The sequence below is a fragment of the Ovis canadensis genome, chromosome 19 (genome assembly GCF_042477335.2).
Source record: "Ovis canadensis isolate MfBH-ARS-UI-01 breed Bighorn chromosome 19, ARS-UI_OviCan_v2, whole genome shotgun sequence".
NCBI classification, from domain to species: domain Eukaryota; kingdom Metazoa; phylum Chordata; class Mammalia; order Artiodactyla; family Bovidae; genus Ovis; species Ovis canadensis.
In genome coordinates this window covers 75,131,923-75,155,772 of record NC_091263.1, presented here as the reverse complement: position 1 = coordinate 75,155,772, position 23,850 = coordinate 75,131,923, and the positions used below count along the sequence as shown (strand labels likewise).

General features: G+C 55.0%; 1 protein-coding gene and 1 long non-coding RNA gene across 4 annotated transcripts in view; one reads left to right on the top strand and one right to left on the bottom strand.

Moving 5' to 3' along the window:
• Window positions 1-23,850, bottom strand: part of KLF15 (KLF transcription factor 15) — a 42,418-nt gene that overhangs the window by 1,443 nt on the left and 17,125 nt on the right. The window lies entirely within an intron of this gene.
• On the top strand, window positions 94-17,821 carry LOC138424141 (uncharacterized). 3 transcript variants are annotated; one of them, XR_011250652.1, is made up of 6 exons: window positions 94-265; window positions 9,415-9,698; window positions 14,478-14,562; window positions 15,056-15,220; window positions 16,629-16,754; window positions 17,267-17,819. It is a non-coding gene; the product is annotated as an uncharacterized lncRNA (long non-coding RNA). The 3 variants fall into 3 exon arrangements; XR_011250651.1 differs by lacking the exons at window positions 94-265; window positions 9,415-9,698 and having other exon boundaries at window positions 10,602-14,562; window positions 17,267-17,821; XR_011250653.1 differs by lacking the exons at window positions 94-265; window positions 9,415-9,698 and having other exon boundaries at window positions 12,029-14,562; window positions 16,632-16,754.

Genomic DNA, 23,850 nt, shown 5'->3' with positions numbered 1-23,850 from the left:
TTTATTCTGATGTCAAACTCCTACTGTTAGCAAACTCGGGTTCAGCTGCAGGTCGATCAAGAAATCGATAATGAGGGACAAGTGTTAGGTAACAGGAAAGATGGTTTTATTGGGGAAACTGGCAGTCTTGGGGAGACGGTGGACTTATGTCCAAGACTCAACTCAAGCCCTGGGTTTTGCCTGGAGATCACGTAGGAGGGGGGCTATGCCAGGGCAGAGGGCTGTGGAGGCCATGATCAGCGCGGGACATTCTTCCGACTGTGAGGTAACCTGGGGTCAGCTTCATCACCCTCTGGTTCTGTCCACTCTGGGGGCCACAGCTTGCGGGCAGCACACAGTTTCTCCCATCGGGCATGGGTTTCGGTGTCTGCAAAACAGCTCAAGGGGTGGGGCTCAAAATGCCACCTCCAGCCCTTGAGGAAGACCTAGAGCTCCCTGGCTCTGTGCTGTGCTCAGTTTAATGACTAACCTCTCCTTATTTTGTCTTACTTGACTGTTTTCCTTTTCCTCTGTGTTTTCTCATTTCTCTGATCACATTTATTCTTCAGCGAATGTTTTTCTACAGACAAGAGGCAAGTGGATGACATGAGTGGGTAGGTCTATCCCAGGAAGGCCCCAGAGGGTCCTGCTTGGTTCCACTACATTTCTCAAGACTCAGTTTGAGGCTGACCTCTTGGGAGATGTCCCTGGAACAGGGCACCCTGCTGCTCTGTCCCATCATGGCCCACATCCTCCAGGTCCTTCCGCCAACACTGCCTAGCCCTGGCTCCTCGGACGCCCGAGGGGTCTGGTGGGAGAGAGGCTGGAGGGCCGGGACACGCTGGAGCCAGAGCACCTGTCCCCTCCCTCTGCTTTCAAGGGCTCCTCGGCTGTGGCCTCCGGGCAGGCCTGCATGGTTCCAGCCTGGCCAGGAGCCCCGGCTAATTTCCCACGGCCCCACCACTCATTCCCATTTCAGCATCTAGTTCCTTCTGTCACATGTGTGACACATTTCCTATATTACAGTTCCTCTCCTGGAAACTCCGGGGGCTTCTGTTTTCCAGATGAGAGCCTGACCCCCACTCACTGCTCAGAGACAGGAGACCTTGGTGGCCAAGGGGACAGGCTGTGGCATCAGGCTGGGATGGGTCCATGCTGACCCTCTCTGGCTGTGTGACGCCGGACAATTTACTTTAGTGCTCTGGGTCTCAGTTTCTCCACCTAAAAAGTGGAACATAACACCTGGGAGAGATGCTGTGTAAGAGCACAGAACCCAGGACCTGGCTCAGGATGCCAGTCTGCCTCCGTCATAGCGTGGCTGAAGGGGGGTCCTGGGTCACAGTGCGGCCGGAGGGGCATCCTGGGTCACAGTGCGGCCAGAGGGGCGTCCTGGGTCACAGCATGGCTGGAGGGGCGTCCTGTGTTGTAGTGCGGCTGGAGGGGTGTCCTGGGTCATAGCATGGCTGGAGGGGTGTCCTGGGTCACAATGCGGCCGGAGGGGCCTCCTGGGTCACAGCATGGCTGGAGGGGTGTCCTGGATCACAGTGTGGCCGGGGGGCGTCCTGGGTCATAGTGTGGTTGGAAGGGTGGCCTGCATCATAGGGTGGTCGGAGGGGTGTCCTGACTGGAGGTCTGCAGGGCACCCCAGCAGGGTGGTCGCGATCTCCACAAGGAAGCTGGCAGTCAGACTGGAAGGTGTTCTCCCGTGACCACAGCCCGTAAGAGGCAGAGCTGGGACCCAAACCTGGGCAGTCTGACTGCACAGCCCAAAGCATGACCACCCCTGTGCCTCCTCCACCCCAACCCACCCCAGCCCCTGCCTGGGGAGACAGGGTGCCCAGGCATCTGGGGAGGGCCAGGTTAGGGGGTCCGCAGCAGGGGATGGACACTGTGGGTTCTCAGCCAGGCAGGGTCCCTCCCTGTGCTTCTTGGCCTCAGGGAGCCTGACGTCCAGGCCCGTGTAAGTTTAGAACCCCTCCCCTGGGTGCCAGTCGTCTCCTGCAGAATGGACGTGGACCACGTAGGACGCCTCCGTGGCTGCCCCGGGGGTCTGGAGGCTGACAGAGGCAGCGGGGAGGAGCTGCCGTGCCACCGATGGAAACCCAGGCGCCCTCTTGGTGACTCCCACTCGCTGGACGGGCGCCTGCCCCAACCGCTCGTGTCTGGATTCCCCTCTCCCTTCCCTTCAGGCCCAGCTTGCAGGACATAGAACGTCTGCCTCACGGTGAGCCAGAGCTCGCGTGGGCCGAATGGACCCTGTGCACAGCTCCCACCTCACCTGCCCGCCACACGGGGCTGCTTGGCTCCAGCCTTGCTGCAGTCCACGCTACCCTTGTGGACCTGCCCAGGGAGGCCACCAGGCCCTGGAAGGGAGTATGAAGCATTCCACCTGCCCCGCAGGCTCCTCCCACCCCGGGCCCTCACCTGCCCTGGCAGTGCTTGGGACTAGCCTGCTGTTCCCCTCCCTGTCATTGGATTGCTTGCCTGACAGCACAGATGGGCAGGTAATTTGATTGGTATCTGGGGAGAAAACAGGGCAGCTTTTTGTATCCACATTTTGCTGCAGGAGAATGTGTTCAGAGAGCTACAGACAAAGTATTGGAGCCCAGGGTAGGAGTCTGGGCCGGGTTCGAGTATGCCTAGGGTCTAAACAGGGTCCTGGGGGGGCCCTGGGGGAGCAGGGACGCTGAGGAGCGTAGGGAACGGGAGTGTCCCTGCGAGGCAGTGGTGGAGAGGGGAGATGGAGGCCCACGGGCTGGGGCGGGGTCAGGGAGGGTTGGCATGTCGTTCCCGCCGTGATGGGGGTCTGTCATCGCTCCCGGGATCAGATTTGCTCCAGGGATCAAAGGACGCTGGGGCAGGCGGGCAGAGCGGCGGCTGCGCGCGGTCCGATCGGCCGCCTGGCGGCGCCCGAAGGCGGTGTGCACGCCGCCCCCGAACGCCCTCTGTCCGGCGGGACTCACCAGGGAAGAACCTTTTGTCCCCGGCCGCGGCCGGACGTTTCCCGGTGACGCAGGACGGTAAACAAGCCGAGCGGAGGGCCCACGTCAGGCGCAAACGGCGACCTTGTGGCCGGGCGAGCGCGCGGCGGAGCCCGCATCGCTGTTCTGCGCGCCCGCGGAAGAGGCCGCGGCCACCTGCGGGCACCGAGTCCTGCTGGGGACCCCAGGGCCCCTTCCTGGACCGCTGCAGGCCGCCGAGGAGCGGGGGCGGGGGGGGGGGGGCTGTAGAGGGACGGGAGGCGTGGCCATCACAGTCTAGGCGGCCCCCGTGCCCACCGGCAAACACCCTCCCCCTCCCACCTGCCTGATTTAAACCTGGCCGGGAAACCTGCAGTCCTGCCCCAGTCCCGTCTCCACCGGAATCCTCATTTATTCAGAATCCTGTTTCAGAAACACAGTTTAAACCCCATCCTCCCCAAACTCTAACCCAAGGTGTTTTTACCCCAACTTTGCTGGGCCCTTTAGTGAAAAGTGAGTGAAGTCTCTCAGTCATGTCCAACTCTTTGCCACCCCATAGACTGTAGCCTACTAAGCTCCTCCATCCATGAGATTTTCCAAGCAAGAGTACTAGAGTAGGTTGCCATTTCCTTCTCCAGAGGCTCTTTCTGACCCAGGGATCGAACCCAGGTCTCCCACATTGTGGGCAGACCTTTACCATGTGAGCACTTCTGAAGCCAACAGCAATCTAACCTGGGGCTTCCTGTGTGTGGCTCAGTGGTGAAGAATCCATCCGCCAGTGCAGGAGGTGTGGGTTTTGTCTGTGGGTGGGGAAGACCCCCTGGAGGAGGGCATGGCAACCCACTCCAGTATTCCTGCCTAGAAAATCCCGTGAACAGAGAAGCCTGGTGGGCTACAGTCCATGGGGTCCCAAAGAGTCCAACACAACTTCGCAATTAAAACACCACACGACCATCCCTGGTCAGTTATGTGTATGACAAATGTCGCCATTTTCTAAAGGCTTTACAGACATGCCGTCCACGTTTTTGTCTTTAATCCTCCTGGAAACTATTCGTGCGTGTCTGTAGTATGTCAGAGGCTCAGTGTCACTCTTCCCCTGGTTGGCTAAAGGATTGCTGCCAAACACTAAGGTCTATAGTTCCTCTATCTGCACTTTGATCGTGGCCACATATGAAGCATCTGTACACATCCTGTGTCCCGGCTCTGTTTATTCAGCCAGTCTCCTTGCCATCTGTTTCATTCTGTATTGTGATCACTCGTCACTACAGTGATTCTAAATATCACTTCCCAGTGACAGGTGCACGGGGTGCTGCGGCAGCGCCTTCGGGGCGCGTGTCTTCCCACACAGATGCCCCGGGGACACCACGCCCTCTTGCTCTTAGGATGTCTGATTGATCTCTTGGCCTCCTGGTTAGTCGTCACCTTAGGACTTAACTTCCTTCTTCCCTGCAGGACAGTGTCTTCTGCACCCTTGCTCCCCTCCCTTGTTTTGGTGGAGTGTTCTTTTAGAGGCTTTCTGAGACCTTCACGGGAGTGAACTTTCGAGAGCCTGCACTTTCAATCACGTGACTGATAGGTTGGCAGGGTACAGAGTTCTAGGTAGGAGTAATTTTTCTCCTGGAACCTTGAAGGCATTTGCAGACCATTATGACAGGTAGCATTTTCCAGAAATAGCCAGAACAGCACGTCCTGAATGGCCTTCCAGAACCCCACTGCTCTCCACCAGGACATCCCTCGGACCTTGGCAGGTATTCGGGACGCCCTGACGAACAGCAGGCGTGGGAGTCAGGTAGAGTGACTCTCCAGACTAGGCCACAACAGACAGAGGGCTTCCTCCTGGCTCTCTCTCCTGGACTGTCTGCCCTGGAACCAGCTTCCTTGTTCTGAGGAAGCCCTGGCCACATGGGGAGACTGCACGTGGGTGTCCTGGCTAGTAACCCCAGTTGAGGCCTCAGCCTGGAGGCAGCATCTGTCCCAGGCATGAGTCACCAAACTTTCAGATAATTTCAGGCTCCAGGCTGCAAATCACCAGCAAATTCCAAGTGGTGCAGAAGTAAACTGCCCCCTCCGCACCTGCTCAAATGGAAGATTTGTGGGCAAAATAATTGCCGGGATTTGCAATGTAGCTTGTGTGACAGAACGGCCCTCCTCACGCCAGCAACCAGCAGAGCAGAGCTGAGGACACAGCAGTGAGCCCTGCACCTGAGGAGACGGGGGTCCAGTCAGCACTTCACATGAATGTGTCCAACTCTCTGCGACCCCACGGACCACAGCACGCCAGGCCTCCCTGTCCATCACCAACTCCCGGAGCCTGCCCAAACTCACATCCATCGAGTCAGTGATGCCATCCAACCAGTTCATCCTCTATCGTCCCCCTCTCCTGCCTTCAATCTTTCCCAGCATCCAGGTCGTTTCAAATGACTGAGCTCTTCGCATCAGGTGGCCAACATATTGGAGTTTGAGCTTCTTTAAAAAAGCATTGATGTTTATTACTGCTGTGCTGTCCTTGTGCTGCATACAGGCTTCTCGAGCTCCGGCGAGCAGGGGCTACCCTCCAGGCGGGGTGCGCAGGCTTGCCACTGCAGCGGCTGCTCTCACTGTGGGGCACAGGCTCTAGAAGGCAAGCTCAGCAGAGACGCACGAGTCTAGCCGCCCTGAGGCACGTGGGACTTTCCTGGTTCAGGCATCGAGCTGTGTCCCCTCCGTCGGAAGACAGACTCTACACCTCTGAGCCACCACGGAAGCTGTATATAACTGTTTAAGTAATGTGAAAGAAGGTGAACTGTGAACTTCCAGATGTTCAAGCTGGGTTTAGAAAAGGCAAAGGAACCAGAGATCAAGTTGCCAACGTCCATTGGATCATGGAAAAAGCAAGAGAGTCCCAGAAAAACATCTACTTCTGCTTTATTGACTACACCATAGACTTTGACTGTGTGGATCACAACAAACTCTGCAAAATTCTGAAAGAGATGGGAATACCAGACCACCTGACCTGCCTCTTGAGAAATCTATATGCAGGTCAGGAAGCAACAGTTAGAACTGGACATGGAACAACAGACTGGTTCCAAATCAGGAAAGGAGTACGTCAAGGCTGTATATTGCCACCCTGCTTATTTAACTTATATGCAGAGTACATCATGAGAAACGCTGGACTGGATGAAGCACAAGCTGGAATCAAGATCGCCGGGAGAAACATCAGTAACCTCAGATATGCAGATGACACCACCCTTATGGCAGAAAGGGAAGAAGAACTAAAAAGTCTCTTGATGAAAGTGAAAGAGGAGAGTGACAAGTTGACCTAAAACTCAACATTCAGAGAACTAAGATTATGGCAGCCGGTCCCATCACTTGCTGGCAAATAGATGGGGAAACAATGGAAACAGTGACAGACTTTATTTTTTTGTGCTCCAAAATCACTGCAGATGGTGACTGCAGCCATGAAATTAAAAGACGCTTGCTCCTTGGAAGAAAAGTTTTGACCAACCTAGACAGCATATTAAAAAGCAGAGACATTACTTTGCCAACAAAGATTCGTGTAGTCAAACCTACAGTTTTTCCGGTAGTCATGTATGGATGTAAGAATTGGACTATAAAGAAAGCTGAGCACTGAAGAATTGATGCTTTTGAACTGTGGTATTGGAGAAAACTCTTGAGAGTCCCTTGGACTGCAAGGAAATCCAAACAGTCCATCCTAAAGGAAATCAGTCCTGAATATTCTTTGGAAAGACTGATACTAAAGCTGAAATTCCAATACTTCGGCCATCTGATGTGAAGAATTGACTCATTGGAAAAGTCCCTGATGCTGGGAAAGACTGAAGGCAGGAAAAGGGGATGTCAGAGGATGAGATGGTTGGATGGCATCACCGACTCAATGGACATGAGTTTGAGTGAATTCCAGGAGTTGGTGACGGACAGGGAGGCCTGGTGTGCTGCAGTCCATGGGGTTGCAAAGAGTTGGACACGACTGAGCGACTGAACTGAGCTGAACTGGAAAGAAGGTGAACATCTCACAGGTTCCCAGCACCCAGTGCCCACTGCTGTTCATGGCAGCACACTTGAGCCTTCCCAAAGGATGGGGGACCAGTGGGATGTCCGCTTCTCTGGGCGAGATCTGCTAGATTTGCTGGTGGCCTGGAGGTGACGGGAAAACAGGGGGCAAAGCCCCTTGAGGCCTGTGCTGGTCACTCTCTGTGCTGCAGCCACCCCTCTGCCTGCCCCTGGTCTGGCACCGGGAGCTGCTGGCGAAGGCAGCCTCTTTCCTCCCAAGTGCAGGTGGGCCCAGAGCTCAGGCAGCTGTCACCCAGACAAGCTGAAGGACCACCCCTCAGACCTCAGGAGACAAGACTCGGGGTCAGGGGCCCCGTGGGGCCCATCACAGCTTAGGGAGGACCGCAAGTGCAGCGTCAGGAAGGGGAGGCCCCCCGGGGAGGGTGTGGGGAGCCGGACTGGGGGTGCAGGAAGCTCTGTCCCAGCCAGTCCTCGCCTGCCCCGGTCCCAGGTCTGAGCCAGTGCTGGAGCTAGAACCAGCCACAGAGCCTCGGACTATCCTCCGGGGGTGGACCCCAGCCTGGGCAAGTGTGCAGGGCGAGATGACTCCTTCCATCTCTCAAGAAAGAGTCACTACTGAGTGTTTACCACCACTAGGCATGCTGGGAGTGCGGCTAAGAGCAAAAGAAGCAAAAGTCGCTCCCCTCAAAGAGCTAACCTTCTGGGGAGAGACAGACACTGCCTAGAGCCCAGCGGGCACAGGCCGGGAGACAGGCAGTGGGGCTCAGCTAGCCTGAGGGGGCTGGGAGGGCAGTGGGGTGCGGGGGGCTCTCTGGACAGTGCTCAGCAAGGGGAGGGCTTCCCTGGTGGCTCAGAAGTTAAAGAATCCACCCACCAAGCCAAAGACACAGGTCCAATCCCTGGCTTGGGAAGACCCCTTGCAGGAGGAAATGGCAACCCACTCCAGCATTCTTGCCTGGAGAATCTCATGGACAGAGGAGCCTGGTGGGCTACAGTCCACGGGGTCGCAGAGAGTTGGACAAAACTTAGTGACTAAACAACAGCAATGGCGAGGGGCAGGTGTCCCTGGGCAGAGGCGGAAGGGAGAGGGCACAGGCAGCCCCCTGGAGGGGGAGGGGACTCCAGGCAGCGGGGATCCAAGGGGGAGCAGGGCAGAGGGCCGCTGGGTGGGCCTGGGGAGAGCAGCTTGGAAGAAAACTCAGGGAGCCAGGAAGGAAGGGGCTTCGTGCATTGGAAAACACCCCCGATGCGCCAGTGAACACGAAGTGAAAGCAGATATGCGCACCAGCCTTTTTTATGTGTTTCAAGATAAAACACCGAAGCCCTGAAGGCTTCCTGGGAATTAGAAATTACTTTTAAAGGCAAGAGTCTCAAATTTACCTGTAAGCCACAGCCTGGGAGTGACAAACACCTCCTGGGGAGAGAAAAACGGGACCACAGGGCCCACAGTCAGCCCAGCAGGCTCGTCTGTGCCCAAGGCAGCCGTCCATGGAGATGCATCCAGAGGCCACGAGGCTTCTCGGGGAGCCAGCATGTCCTTCTCGGTTTCACAGATGAGGAAACCGAGGCCCAGACAGGTCAAGGCGTGTGAAGGCCACGCAGCTCCCCCTGGGCCTGCCCCCAAGCCTGCAGCTGCCCCTGGCACACCCTGCCCGCCCCTGGTCTGGCACCCTGGGAGCAGCTGGCGAAGGCAGCCTCTTCCCTCCCAAGTGCAGGTGGGCCCAGAGTTCAGGCAGCTATCACCCAGCCAAGCTGGAGGACCACCCCTCAGACCTCAGGAGACGAGACTCGAGACTCAGGGTCAGGGGCCCCGTGGGGCCCCTCCTCTCATCTCGCCCGGCCTGTCTCGCTCCTGACCCGCCTCCCGCTTCCTGCCTGAGCCTTCCCACTGTCTGTGACATCTTCCACGGCAGAAAGCAGGCTCCCAAGGGCTGAAGTCTTTCCCTGAGTGCTTGCTGCTGCAGCCCGAACGTCCAGGCAGCACCTGGCACACAGCAGTGCCTTGGAGCAGTCCTGACCTGTTCGGTAGTTAGAATAGGGAAAAGGGGTCCAGAAGGGCAGTGGCCAAAAGACACAGAAGGGAAAAGCCCACGAATACAGAACAAGCAGATGAGCGGACCAGAGCGAGGCCCTCAGGCAAAACATACAGCCCTCCCGGCCACCCCAGTGCACACAGGGCAAAACACACAGCCCTCCTGGCCAGCCCAAAACATATAGCCCTCCCCGCCAGCCCAGTGCACACGGGCAAAACATACAGCCTTGCCGGCCAGCCCAGTGTACACAGGGCAGGTGCAGGGGGAGGAGACGAACGTATAAAAGGAGGAAGCCTAGAAGATCGGGGCTTCTCTTCCCTGCGCATCTTTTGGGTCGGCCCGCCCTCATGCCTAGAGGGTGTATTTCCCTTTGTTTGCCAAATAAACCTGAGCTGTATCACTAATCCGTCCGTTGCTTCAAATTTTTGCTGCAGTGAGAGAGAATCGAGGAAATTACAAACTTCCCTGACACATATGATGCCGTGACTTGGATTTAACCTGGCTGAAACAACCTCAACTCGGCTCCCACAAGGCAGAGGCCAAACAGAGCAAAAGCCCAACTCAGCAAAAGCTCCCACGGTGGAAGCTGAACGCGAAGAAAACCCAGCACAGGGGAAGTGACAAGAAGCCCAGGGTGCTAGAAATGGGGACAGCAAAAACGAACACGGCAGAAAGCTGAGGTGGCTCCGTCTCAGAGTCCAGAAGACCTCCCGTCAGGGTAGGAAATCCTCGCTTCTATGGCTGGAAGAACATATGGCTGCCAGAATCTCAATCCCTTCACAACCTCTCATTCCTTGCTTCCTCGAAGCCCCAGCAATCGGCTGAGCGGCAGTAGGTGCCCAGGGTGCCCCGAAGGCTCTGCTGTCTGCTGTGCCTCGGCAGCAGGTGCCCAGGCGGGTGGAGGCTCTTCTGCCCTAACCCCCTTTAAGCCGGGTCAGGCCACTGAAAATGTGAGTACAGGGCAGGTATTTAGCAGATTTCCCGGCAAGTTAGGAAGGGGATTTCTAGACACGTTTCTCCCACCTCTTTTCCCTCCCGTCCTTCAGCTCCTCTCTCCATTTATGCCACTATTTACAAAGTACTGGGCAGGTCATCATCTTTCCATTTCCAAAAATTGTGTTTGAAACTGTTCACCTAAGATTGGGACTCAAGCCCACACATCAGGGACTCTGTGCTGTGCTCAGTCACTCAGCCGTGTCCGACCAGGGCTTGAGCCAGGCCGGAATCCATGGCACTCAGTTTCAGGACCTAATGAAGCTCAGGTTCCTGATGTCTCATTGCAAAATAAAATTCCGTGGCAGACCCAGCAATAGGCAAGAGGTAGATTTGTTCGGATTCAGAGGTAAACACATTCCACGAGTGTGGGCCGTCACAGAGGACGAGCCTGTGGCCGTGGAATGTGGTGCGGTTAGTGTTAGTGAGTTGGGTGATTTCATATGTTAATGAGTGGGAGGGTCATTCCAACAACAAGGGAGCTACCCATTCATCGGTCTTTGACAGTGCCTTGGGACTGTCCTGGCACCCCTGGGTATGTCACTTAGCTTGCAGACTGAGGATGAAGGTTTAGCTGAAATTGGCTTGTTTGTCATCTTAGACCCATTTGATTTTAATCAGTTTACGTTATGCCCTTCAGTTCAATTCAGTCTCTCAGTCGTGTCCCACTCTTTGCAACCCCATGGACTGCAGCACACCAGGCCTCCCTGTCCATCACCAACTCCTGAAGTTTACTCAAACTCATGTCCTCTGAGTCAGTGATGGCATCCAACCATCTCATCCTCTGTCATCCCCTTCTCCTCCCACCTTCAATCTTTCCCAGAATCAGGGTCTTTTCCAATGAATCAGTTCTTCGAATCAAGAGGCCAAAGTATTGGAGTTTCAGCTTCAACATCAGTCCTTCCAATGAATATTCAGGACTGATTTCCTTTAGGATGGACTGCTTTTATCTCCTTGTAGTCCAAGGGACTCTCAAGAGTCTTCTCCAACACCACAGGTCACAAGCATCAATTCTTCGGTGCTCAGCTTCCTTTATAGTCCAACTCTCACATCCATACATGACCACTAGAAAAACCGCAGCTTTGACTAGATGGATGTTCGTTGGCAAAGTAATGTCTCTGCTTTTTAATATGCTGTCTAGGTTGGTCAAAACTTTTCTTCCAAGGAGCAAGCGTCTTTTAATTTCATGGCTGCAGTCACCATCTGCAGTGATTTTGGAGCACAAAAAAATAAAGTCTGTCACTGTTTCCATTGTTTCCCCATCTATTTGCCAGCAAGTGATGGGACCGGCTGCCATAATCTTAGTTCTCTGAATATTGAGTTTTAGGTCAACTTGTCACTCTCCTCTTTCACTTTCATCAAGAGGCTTTTTAGTTCCTCTTCACTTTCTGCCATAAGGGTGGTGTCATCTGCATATCTGAGGTTACTGATGTTTCTCCCGGCGATCTTGATTCCAGCTTGTGCTTCATCCAGTCCAGCGTTTCTCATGATGTACTCTGCATATAAGTTAAATAAGCAGGGTGGCAATATACAGCCTTGACGTACTCTTTTCCTGATTTGGAACAAGTCTGTTGTTTCATGTCCAGTTCTAACTGTTGCTTCCTGACCTCCATACAGATTTCTCAAGAGGCAGGTCAGGTGGTCTGGTATTCCCATCTCTTTAAGAATTTTGCAGAGTTTGTTGTGATCCACACAGTCAAAGTTTATGGTGTAGTCAATAAAGCAGATGTTTTTCTGGGACTCTTTTTCGATGATCCAGCGGATGTTGGCAATTTGATCCCTGGTTCCTCTGCCTTTTCTAAATCCAGCTTGAACATCTAGAAGTTCACGGTTCACGTACTGTTGAAGCCTGGTTTAGAGAATTTTAAGCATTACTTTGCTAGCATGTGAGATGAGTGCAATTGGGGGGTAGTTTAAGCATTCTTTGACATTGCCTTTCTTCGGGATTGGAATGAAAGCTGACTGTTATGCCCTTGGACTATGCATTCTTTAAAATGTTGTGCCATGCCCCCTTCCCTCCTGTTTCAGGCCTTCATCTTCCATGTTTCCCAAAACATGTGCGACAACAGCGCCTCTCAGTGAACCCGCCAGGGTGGGTGGCAGGCTCCCACTGCCTCCCAAGTCCTTCTGTTGGTGGCATCCCTTCAAGGGCAACTGGGCTTCCAGGGATGATGTTTGCCAATTTGGGAGTTAGCACCTCAGGCCATTTGGGCCCAAATCCTTACCACCCTTCTCCTTAAGTTACAAACATACCCGCTGGATCAAATCTCCACTCCACTTTCATCAAACACCTGGTCTGTTGCCTCTTACTGTTTTGCCTTTAAGCCACTTACTGACTCCTGCAACCAGGACCCTGCCCCCTTGTGGGCAACATTGCTCCACGCAGCTATTATTAAAATACTCTTAACGCACCTAACAGGGCCAGATAACCCACTCCTTTGTCATTCAGTTCAGTTCAGTCGCTCACTCATGTCTGACTCTCTGTGACCCCATGAACCACAGCACACCAGGCCTCCCTGTCCATCACCAACTGCCAGAATTTACCCAAACTCATGTCCATTGAGTCAGTGATGCCATCCAGCCATCTCATCCTCTGTCATCCCCTTCTCCTCCTGCCTTCAATCTTTCCCAGCACCAGGGTCTTTTCCAGCGAGTCAGCTCTTCACATCAGGTGGCCAAAGGATTGGAGTTTCAGCTTCAACATCAGTCCTTCCAATGAACACCCAGGACCAATCTCCTTTAGGATGGACTGGCTGGATCTCCTTACAGTCCAAGGGACTCTCAAGAGTCTTCTCCAACACCACAGTTCAAAAGCATCAATTCTGTGCTCTATTTTCTTTATAGTCCAACTTTCACATCCATACATGACCACTGGAAAAACCATAGCCTTGACGAGACGGACCTTTGTTGACAAAGTAATGTCTCTGCTTTTTAATATGCTGTCTAGATTGGTCATAACTGTCCTTCCGAGAAGTAAGCGTCTTTTAATTTCATGGCTGCAGTCACCATCTGCAGTGATTTTGGAGCCCAGAAAAATAAAGTCTGTCACTGTTTCCAGTGTTTCCCCATCTATTTGCCAGGAAGTGATGGGACCAGATGCCATGATCTTCATTTTCTGAATGTTGAGTTTTAGGTCAACTTGTCATTCTCCTCTTTCACTTTCATCAAGAGGCTTTTTAGTTCTTCTTCACTTTCTGCCATAAGGGTGGTGTCATCTGCATATCTGAGCTTACTGATGTTTCTCCCAGCAATCTTGATTCCAGCTTGTGCTTCTTCCAGCCCAGCATTTCTCATGATGTACTCTGCATAGAAGTTAAATAAGCAGGGGGACAATATCCAGCCTCGACGTGCTCCTTTTCCTGTTTGGAACCAGCCTTGTTCCCTGCCCATTCTGTTATTACCTACAGTGGGTCTATGACAATGAAGTGTTTACCATGGGAGATACCCTAAGCTATTCTTATGGAGGACTAGGGGAGGAAGTCAGTGACTTACAGTCCCTCAGAGCGATAAGAGGATGAGCCTGACGGCTGCTTCACCAAGTTCCCAGTCTCAGGGCACAGGCTTGGATTGCTTTACATCATGGTGTCTATTCCCATCCGTGGTGGACAAACCAGCAATGAGTTAAGGTTACAACCCCTTAATCCTACCCAGCACTGGTCACGCTGGAGGCCTTGGGTATACCCAACTGCAGTCCAGGGGTCCCAGGAGGTCAACACGATTCGAACTGTCCCGGGACCCAATTCTTGGGAGGCCAACCTGCCTCGACCTGCCTGGGGATTCAATCTCCAGGAGGCTGTCACACCTCAGCCTGCCTGGGGATCTGCACCCTGACTCGGGCACACACGGCTCTCGGGCTGCAACAGTACTGGGTAGAATGAGCTTTAAAAAGGTTTATCCCTAAGGAAGTCTGCCCATGGCAATAGAGGTAAGCCCACTGGCTGTGGGGCTGTGCCCAGTCTCAGCAATAACTCAGGAATCCAACGAGAACCCCACTGCCTTTCTGGAAAGTCTGAAATAGGCTCTCCAAAAGTTTACCAATCTGGACTTAAACTCTCATGAGAGACAGGTGACTTCAAAGGACAAATTCTTGTCCTAACGTGCATCAGACATCAGGATAAAGTTCCAACAGCTCCAGCAGCAGGACCCTGCTGCCTCTTTAGATGAGGTGGTCCAGACAGCCACCAATACCTTTTATAACAGAGAACAGGAGAGGGAGGCCAAGGCTCAGGAAAGGGATAAAAGGAAAGAGACAAGGCATGCCCAGATGCTGGCCGCCCTCCAGGGAAACCCTATGGCACCCGAGTCCTTGAAGGACAAGGCACAGGGCAAATGCCTGATCTGCAGACAGGCAGGACATTTGGCCAAAGAGTGTTCAAAGAGTGACAAGTCTCCTAAAATGGCTTGCTACAAATGCCATCAATTGGGACATTGGACGGCACTCTGCCCTGGGGACCCAAGAGCCTCAAGGTCAAGTGCCAAGCCTGCCCTCACGATGGTTCAACAGGACTGAAGCGGCCCGCTCCAGCCAGCCTGCCTGTCACAGACAATCATCACGGGGCTGGAGCCAAGGGTGCAACTGGATGTGGCCGGTAGGTTGAGAATTTCTTGGTTGACACGGGGGCAACCTACTCTGTCCTGACCTCTTACTCCGAAGCCTTCTCCTCCCAAACCTGTACCATTTTGGGTGCTACAAGAAAAGCAATTATAAAAAGGTTCACCCGAGCACTTCTTTGTTGCTGGGATGCGCAGATATTTCTCCCACCAGTTTCTGGTGGTCCCTGAGTGCCCTTCTCTTACTGAGAAGAGCTCTTTCCCTGCCTTTGAAATTTTGCATCTATTCCAGTCCTGATAGAAGATGCTTTAAAACTCTCTCTTGGGGGCAGCCTAACTATTTTTACCAGCCGCCAAGTGAAACAACTCCTGAATGGGAGAGGCCATTTATGGATGTCTGATCAAACATCCTCAGATATCAAGTAGTACTCATGGAAAACCCAGACCTGACTATATCCCCTCGTGAGGCTCGTAACCCTGCCACCCTCCTTCCTACCCTCAAGGGCTCTATCCCCTTTCACTCTTGCCTAGAAACCTTGGACCACTGGACAAAACCCCAAGCGGGATTGTCAGAAGGTCCTCTGGCCAATCCTGAGGAAATCTGGTGCACCAATGGAAGCAGCTTGGTCTTGGCTGGAAAAAGAAGAGCAGTAGTCTCCAGTCTTGAGACCATACAGGCTAAGCTTCTGCCTCCAGGTACTGCAGCCCAGTCAGCTGAGCTCATGGCCCTGACTCAAGCTTTAGAGCTGGGGAAAGGAAAAAGAGGAGCCATTTACACTGACTCCAAGCATGTCTTTCTGGTGCCTCACACACATGCTGCTATTGGGAAGAGAGAGCCATTTGACCACCCGAGGGTCCCCAGTCAAATATGGTGACAAAATCCTTAGGCTCTTGGAGGCAGTGCATCTGCCCACTGAGGTTTCAGTCTCCCACTGTAAAGGACGCCAAAAAGGGAGCACGGAAGTGGCAGGAGGGAGCCAAGCAGCCGATCAGGAAGCTGGGAGAGCAGCAGTGGGGAGCCATGCCCTAATAGGAGCGGCCACCTTAGTTCCACAGACTAATTTGCCAGAAACTCCTTCATATACTGAACGTGAAACTCTTAAAGCTAAGAGTGAGGGCTTACAAGAAGACTATATGGGGTGGTTCCAAAAGGAGGGACTCATTTTTCTTCCTGGAAACCTCCAATGGAAGTTGGTTAACTCCTTGCATGCCACCACTCATTTAGGGGAAAAGGCCCTCCAAAGATTACTGGAAAGGTCCTTCAGAGGAACAGGCCTCCAAACGACCACAAGGCAAGTGGTCTCCTCTTGTGCCACTTGCCATTAGACAACCCCCAAGGAGCTCGAAGGCCCCAGCTGGCCCAGCCCGTCCCGCAACGTGGGGCCTCCCCAGGAGAGGACGGGCAGATGGACCCCACCCAGGGGCCAGTTTCTCAAGGGTGTAAATGCCTATGAGTCATGACAGACACATTCACACGGTGGAGTGAAGGCTTTCCCACCCGGACCGAGAAGGCTGAGGAGGCGGTAAGGGAAACTGCTCCACGAAATCATTTTGCGACTAGGTCTGCCCAGGTCATTACAAAGGGACAACGGGACATCATTTACGTCCAAGGTCACCCAAGGGGGCTCTAAAGCACTGGGCATTACTTATTATCTCCATTGTGCCTGGAGCCTGCAGTCTTCAGGAAAAGTAGAACAAGCCAACCAATTCTTAAAATCAGCAATAAAAAAGATAACCCAGGAGACCTCCCTGGGATGGAAGGAGGCTTTACCAATAGCTCTCCTCCGCACCCGCATTGCCCCTAAGGAACAGCTTGGTCTTAGTCCTTACGAGATGCTATGTGGGAGACCTTTCGTTTATGTCAATGACCTCTTCCTGGATCCAGAGGTTCAGACCCTCCAGTCTTATACCGTGGCCATTGGGCAACTCCAACAGGATATACGCTTGTGGGGTGTCAACCAGGACCCAGAAGATTCTAAGGAGTCGCCACTATCTGCTCCAAGAACTCAAGTCCTAATTAAAGTCTGGAAAGATGGTTCCCCAAAGGCTCAACTCGAGCCCACATGGAAGGGTCTCTTCCCTGTAATACTTTCTACCCCCACAGCAGTCAAGGTAGCGGGACACGACTCCTGGATCCACTGCTCACGAGCCCAGCCGTGGGGGAGAACAGAAGAGGACACTCAGTACACCCGTGAGCCCCTGGAGCTCAGACGCCCATTCCGGACTACAGGTGAGTGCCATTCCAATGAACACCCGAAAATCAATACACCCGTGAGCCCCTGGGAGAGCTCAGATACCTATTCAGGACTACAAATGGGTGCCATTCCAATGAAAACCCCAAAATCAAGTTTCCGGGATAAGATTTCTCAGGACAGCTCTCAAGAGCCAACACAGCTTGGCGGGGGCTGCACTCCAAAACAGACAGCAGAGAGATCTCCTGATTCCTGAACAAGGACGGACTTGACCCATCTTGAATGAGACGTGTTGTTTCTGGGTAAATACCTCCAGCTAAGTTAAAGAAAGTCTCACAGTCCTCAGAAAAACATTCAGACCCCACAGGATCTCAAAGAACGAGCTGGAGAGTTCTCGGGGTGGCTACTATCTCTCTTTGGGGAATCCTCCTGGCGAGGGGGGTGTTGGAGTTGGCTGAAGCCCCTGCTAATCCCCGTCACCGCCATACTGATGCTGCTCACGGTTGCTCCGTGTATCGTCGGCTGTCTAACCCGTTTTGCGTCTGCCCAGGTCAACAAGCTACAACATGCAGTGCCGGTCCAACAAGGATGTACGAAGCTACAGCCGACCACGGGAAGCATCGCCCACACTTAGATGGACACCGCTATAAGGACTCTGAGGCTTGAGACGGGCAAGAGCGCAGGCCAATGCCCCTTACCCTCCGAGCTCAGCAGCAAGTAGCCAGAGAGACCTCGACGCCCCTATTCCCCAAGAATTGGGCCTCCCATCTCTTGAGGGGGGAACGTTAGATAGTTAGAATAGGAAAAACCAGTCCAGAATGGAGGTGGCTAAGAGACAAAGAAGGGGAAAGCCCAGGAACACAGAACAAAGGTGGGTCTGAGAACCTGAGTGAGGACCTCAGGTGAAACGAACAGCCCTCCTGGCTAGGCCGGGTTGCACAAGCCCTGGGGGAGGAGAAGCAACCCGTGAGGGAGGAGCCAAGATCGGGCCGGGCCTCGCTTCTCTTTGCGTCTTTTGGGTCAGCACTCCCTCACACCTCAAAGATGTATTTTCCTTCACGTTCTAAATAAAACTCAGCTGTAACACGGAGCTGTAACACTCATCCATCCATTGCTTCAAATTTTTGCTGAAGCAAGCTAGAACCAAGGAAATTACACATTCCCCACCCCAACCAGACAGACCCAGCTAGGTGTCTCCTGAAAATGCAGATTCCCAGGCCCAGAATCAGCCTTTCGGGGTGAGGTTTGAGACTTCTAACCTCCTGAACTTCCAACGTGGCGCTAGTAGTAAAGAACCTGCCTGCCAGTGCAGGAGGCATAGAGACACAGGTTCGATCCCTGGGTTGGTAAGATCCCCTGGAGAACGGAATAGCAACCCACTCCAGTAATCTTGCCTGGAGAATTCCATGGACAGAGAAGCCTGGCGGGCTACAGTCCATGGGGTTGCGGTGAGTCGGACACGACTAACGCGAGTTAGCACACACATGCCAGCCAGCTGGGACTGATGCAGGCGTGTGTAAGACAACCGCCACTGCAGCAAAGGATGGGGTGACCCACACCCCAGATGCCCACGCCCCAGCGCCCCACCACAGACCACCTCTGGCTCCTGGGGCCCCAGTGAGCTGTTCAAGCCCCTGAATTTCCCTGGCCTTCCAGCACTGGCTGCATGCCCAATGCCATATGAAAACCATCTGCTTTTGCAAAGTGACCAGAGGCATGGAAAAAAGTCCCAGTCATCCAGACCTGAGACAGATAAAGGCTCATTTCCAGGTGGTTGAAGAAGTGCTGGTCTTGAGGAAGGAGGATGGCCTGAGACTGGTGGGCGGGGCAGGAAGAGAAGACACAGAAAGATCCACAAAACTGGGCTGGAAGGCACCCTGAGCCGGTCAGGGAGGAGGCCCTTGGGGGAGGGGGATGGAGGCAGGCCGTGATTCTCACCACCCCCCGCCCCCCGGAACCTTGCAGGAGAGACAGACCAGGCCTTCCAGGGCAGGGGCTTTAGAGCGACTTAATGTCTTTGCTGACAAAGGTCCGCCTAGTCAAAGCTATGGTTTTCCCAGTAGTCATGTATGGATGTGAGAGTTGGACCATAAAGAAGGCTGAGGGCTGAAGAATTGATGCTTTTGAACTGTGGTGTTGGAGAAGACTCTTGAGAGTCCCTTGGACTGCAAGGAGATCCAACCAGTCCATTCTAAAGGAAATCAGTCCTGAATACTCACTGGAAGGACTGATGCTGAAGCTGAAACTCCAATCCTTTGGCCACCTGATGCGAAGAACTGACTCATTGGAAAAGACCCTGATGCTGGGAAAAATTGAAGGCAAAAGGAGAAGGGGGCCGCAGAGGATGAGATGATTAGACAGCATCACCGATTCAATAGAAATGAATTTGAGCAAACTCTGGGAGATAGTGGAGGACAGGGGAGCCTGGTGTGCTGCAGTCCATGGGGTCACAAAGAGTCAGACACAGCTTAACGACCGGACAACAACCACCACCAGCTCTGTGCCAACTGTCAAGGACTCCTTGCAGATACCAATCCAACTTTAAAAATGCAAATACCCTTAACCTAATCCCCGCCCCCAGCTGCCCAGCCTCTCTGCTCCCACGGGGTACCTGCGGCAGCCGTGGAGGCAAGGGCCTCCCCAGAGCCAGGAGCTGGCAGGGCTGACGGGAGACTGTTAAGCCAGTGAGTGTGCGTGAGGGTCTCTTTTGTGTTTTAAAAGTGCACGTGCCTCTGTGCTCGGCATATTCTGGAGTTGGCCTCTGGGGAGAGCATGCTGGCCAGGGACGCCAGCTCTCCACCTTTCGTGCCGTGGGCCCCCTTGCTGTGCATGGATTTCACAGAAGACTCTGCTGTGCTGGAGACAGTCTCAAGCGGCTGTCAGGCACAGACCGCACAGGTGTCGCTTCGCCATCCCACCCCATTCCCTTAGCGCCTGCCCCAGGCTCCCCACAGGGTGGACACGGTGTGTTCTGTCTCGAAGCCAGTGGGGCCCACTTGTGAGACTGTGATAGAAGCTGTGGTGCTGGACAGCCGCAGGTGGAGGGCTAAGGGCCCCCACGGCTCCCGCTGCCCACACTGGAAGCACCCGCTCCCTGGCCTGCTGCCTACTGTCCCCTGGCTGGCCGCGCTCTGGACACACCGACCTCCCCTCAGTCTGTCTCACCTCAGGGCCTTTGCACGTGCTGGCTCTGGCCCAGGAAGCCCTTACGGGACTCTGAGCTCAGCCGAGCCTCTCATCCTTGGGCCCCACCCGGGTGCCCTTATGAGAAGCCTAATTAAGACATTAGTTAGGGAACATTGCTGCCCTCCTCTCTTTTTGCCTCAGCCTCTGGCCCATGTTCATTGTCAGGTGTCCGTGGAACTGCCAGGGGCAGGGACAGTGCTGGTCTCACTCACTGGCACCCCAGCTGAGCGCCACCTCTGCTACGTCTGTGCTCTGTCTTAGGATCACCCCAGCATAGCCCGCCATCGTCCCGGACGACAGCGCTGGTGGTGGTGAGCCCAGAGGCCCCAGCCGGATGGACCAGCTCGGAGAAGAGTCCACTGCGCGGGGGAGCCCTTCTCAGCCCCTTCACTGCCCTGGACCCAGCGCTGGGGCCCTGGGCTGTCTGTGGCCCCCAGGCGGGAGGGGGCACACATGGCCAGCTCTGCCCCGTCCTGGCCAGGGGCCTGCACCCTCCTGGCATGCAAGGATTCTGAGCATCACCACCTGTCTCCACCCCTGCTTGACTCAAGGCCTGTGCGCCCTGAAACCTGGTCTCTCCCCCCACCCTGCCTGTCTCTCTGCCATGGTTTTGCACTGTTTTTTTCCAAAGGGCCACCACAAGGAAATCCAAGCCTCTCCTGACCCCCATCCAATCTGCTAGTGAGTCCTGAGGCCCGCCCCTGCACGCTCAAGGCCGTTTTCGCCCCCTCGCCACCGCTGGGCCGTGCAGCCACAAGCTCCACCCCGGCTCGGTCCGCTCCTGTGCCTCTCGGAGGCGACTCGACACTTGTCACCCCTGGGGACTCAGCCAGGTCCTGGAGGCCAACTGCTGGGCTGTGCCCCTGGGGCTTCAATCAGCAGGAGGCCCCAAGGGCAGAGTGGTTCCGGGCATGCCCCCCAGCCCCTGCCCTGTCCAGCCTGCCCCCCAACCCAGGAGTCTTGCCATAAAGTCGTGGTCATGGACCTCCGCCCCTTTGGGTGGGCTGTCTCACTCCTCGGGACACTGGGGTCAGCACTGGGGGCCTCGCCCTTCTGCACAGGACAGTAGGGCCCTCCTGAAAGCCTGAAAGTCCAGTCCCTCCCTTGCTGAAGCAGCGGACTACTCTGCGCTGAGAACCCGGAAGGCTCGCTTACCCGCTGGGAGAGTGTGGCTAAATCAGCGGTCAGGGGGTTAAGTGGCCGGGTTGGATATTTTTCCCTTTCTTTCTCTCTCTTTGTAAATGACACTGGAGCAGAGGGAACAGCAGAAAAGGGAACAGAAAACAGACTCCTGAGTTAGGGCTTGTTTTGGTAACATGCAAGCTGGTTGAGTCAAATGGTGACGTTACTGCGGGTGGCCGCACACTGGGGAGCCCTGCCTGCCCCCAACCCCTTCCTCGCCGCCTGGCTCGAGGCCTCAGACATGCAGGCCCATTCCTGCCCTGGAGCCTTTGCACCTGCTGTCTCTTTGACTTGACTGCCCTTCCGTCTGCTCCTCCCAAGCCTCCTTCCCACTCTGACGTCACCTCCTCCGAGGGGCCCTCCGTAATGGGCCCACCTGAATCGGGAGTGTTAGGCTTTGCTTGTGTTCCTGAAACGTTCTGTGTCAACTTGGCTGGACTCAAAAGTTCTCGCTAGGGTTCCCTTTCTAGAGCGTTTCCAGTTAGAGTGGCGGAAAGACCAGATCCTCCTGTGGTTCGGCAGCCCAGTGTGCGGACAGAACCATGACCCTAACAGCTCACACGCGCCCTCGGTTCCCCAGCCCGCTGCAGACCGCGCCGGGGGGTCGGACTGTCGTGCTTCACCTGGCCCTGAGCCCCACCGAAAGGTGGGGGGGTGCACACCTGCTGGGCGGCGAGCAGAGTGGGACCCAGGGAGGGGCTTGTCTCCCCAGGGGCCAGCCACCAAGGGCAGGAGCTCAGCCCATGGCCCTCACACCGCCCTGCCACCAGCTGCCCCCAACAACGGACCCAGGGGAGCCGAGCCCCTCAGTACCCACAGGTCCAGGAGGAGTCATCCCCAAGGGTCCCTGGAAACCTGAAGTTCCACTGACCGGCGAGGAAGCTGAGGCTCTAGAACACGGAAGCGCTAGGGAAGGCACGTCTTGAGGCGAGGAGCCCCACAAAGTGCTCGGGCCCTGGCCCCGGGCTGGAGCTGTGCCCAGCACACACAGAGACCTAGAGGGCATGCAGAGGGGCACTAAGCGTGCCTGGAGACTCTGGCGCCTGCTGCCAGGCAGGGCCGCCTGTGTTGGGGCTGATGTAAGCACGTCCCCGGGAGACACTTCTGTGTCCTGTGAGCCACCACCACCGCCCCCCCCCCCCCCGGCCCGGCCCCACCAGCTCACCTGGGCCTGGAGCTCGGCAGACTCTGACTGCCCCCATTGCACCTCCAGGGGGGTGGGCACCACTGCCAGGAGCCTTCAGAGCAAGTCAGGGGGCATCGTGCCAGAGTGGGGGTCACAGGGGTACGTGCCGGGGGTCATGTGGCCACGCCCCGCACCCAGGAGGTAGTACTTTGCATCCCAGGATTCAGTGCCCCCTCCCGTAGCTGGAACTACGCTGCTGACCGAGGGGAGCGGCGCCTTCCGCCACCTCCGCCCCAGCCCGCCCTCCCGCCTCTTGCTCGCACAGCACAGAGTCTGGGGATTGACTGCGTGGATCCTCCTGCGTCACCTGCATCGGTCTCCTACGGCCGCTGCGGAAATTCCCGGGACGTGGTGCTTGAAACAACACCCACTCCTCCACTCCCAGTTCTGTGGTCAGACGGAGAATCACGCTGTCCGCGCCGCTGGTCCCCTCCGGAGGCTCCAGGGCAAAGCGTCTGCTCTCCTCTTCCCGTTTTCAGGGGTGCCCTGCTCCTCAGCTTGCGGCCCCTTGTTCCCCCTCCTCAGTCAGCAGAGTGGGAGCTCCCTCTTACCTCTGCCCACCACCTCGCCTCCTGATCTGCTCTAAGGCAGCAATGCCCAACCTTTTTGGTACCAGGGCCCTGTTTCGAGGAAGACAATTCCTCCACGGACCGGAGTGGGAGGGATGGTCTGCAGATGCTTCGAGCGCCTTCCATGTTGTGATCATGATCATCACTGGTGCCTGCGGCCACTCCTCAGAGCAAGCATCACCAGCTCAGCTCCGCCTCTGAGAGTCCAGCCTCAGATTCTCAGAAGGAGCCACAACCCAGACCCCTCACATGCTCAGGTCACAGTAGGGTGTGAGCTCTTAGGAGAATCTGATGCCCTTGCTGATCTGGCAGGAGGTGGGGCTCGGGTGGAAACCCCAACAACGGGCAGTGGCCCTAAATATAGGCGGAGCTCCATTAACTCGCCCACGCTCACCTCGTGTGTGGCTGGGGGGCGGGGGGTACCCTTGCTTTAAAGGACCCACGTGACTACCTCGGGCCCCCCAGATAACCCCGGATAATCTCTCCTTTTTGCAGTGGTCGTGTGTGGACGTGAGAGTTGGACCATAAAGAAAGCTGAGCACTGAAGAGTTGGTGCTTTTGAACTGTGGTGTTGGAGAAGACTCTTGAGAGTCCCTTGGACTTCAAGGAGATCCAACCAGTCCATCCTAAAGGAAATCAGTCCTGAATAGTCATTGAAGGACTGATGCTGAAGCTGAAACTCCAATACTTTGGCCTCCTGATTCGAAGAATTGACTCACTGGAAAAGACCCTGACGCTGGAAAAGATTGAAGGCAGGAGGAGAAGGGGATGACACAGGATGATATGGTTGGATGGCATCACTGACTCGACGGACATGCATTTGAGTGAACTCCAGGAGTTGGTGATGGACAGGGAGGCCTGGCGTGCTGCAGTCCATGGGGTCACGAAGAGCTGTACACGACTGAGCGCCTGAACAACAATTCTTGGAGCCAATATTCTGCTGACGACTTTTTACCTTTAAATTGTATATTTAACCTCTATATCTTATCCCAATTTTAGCAATAGCGCTTG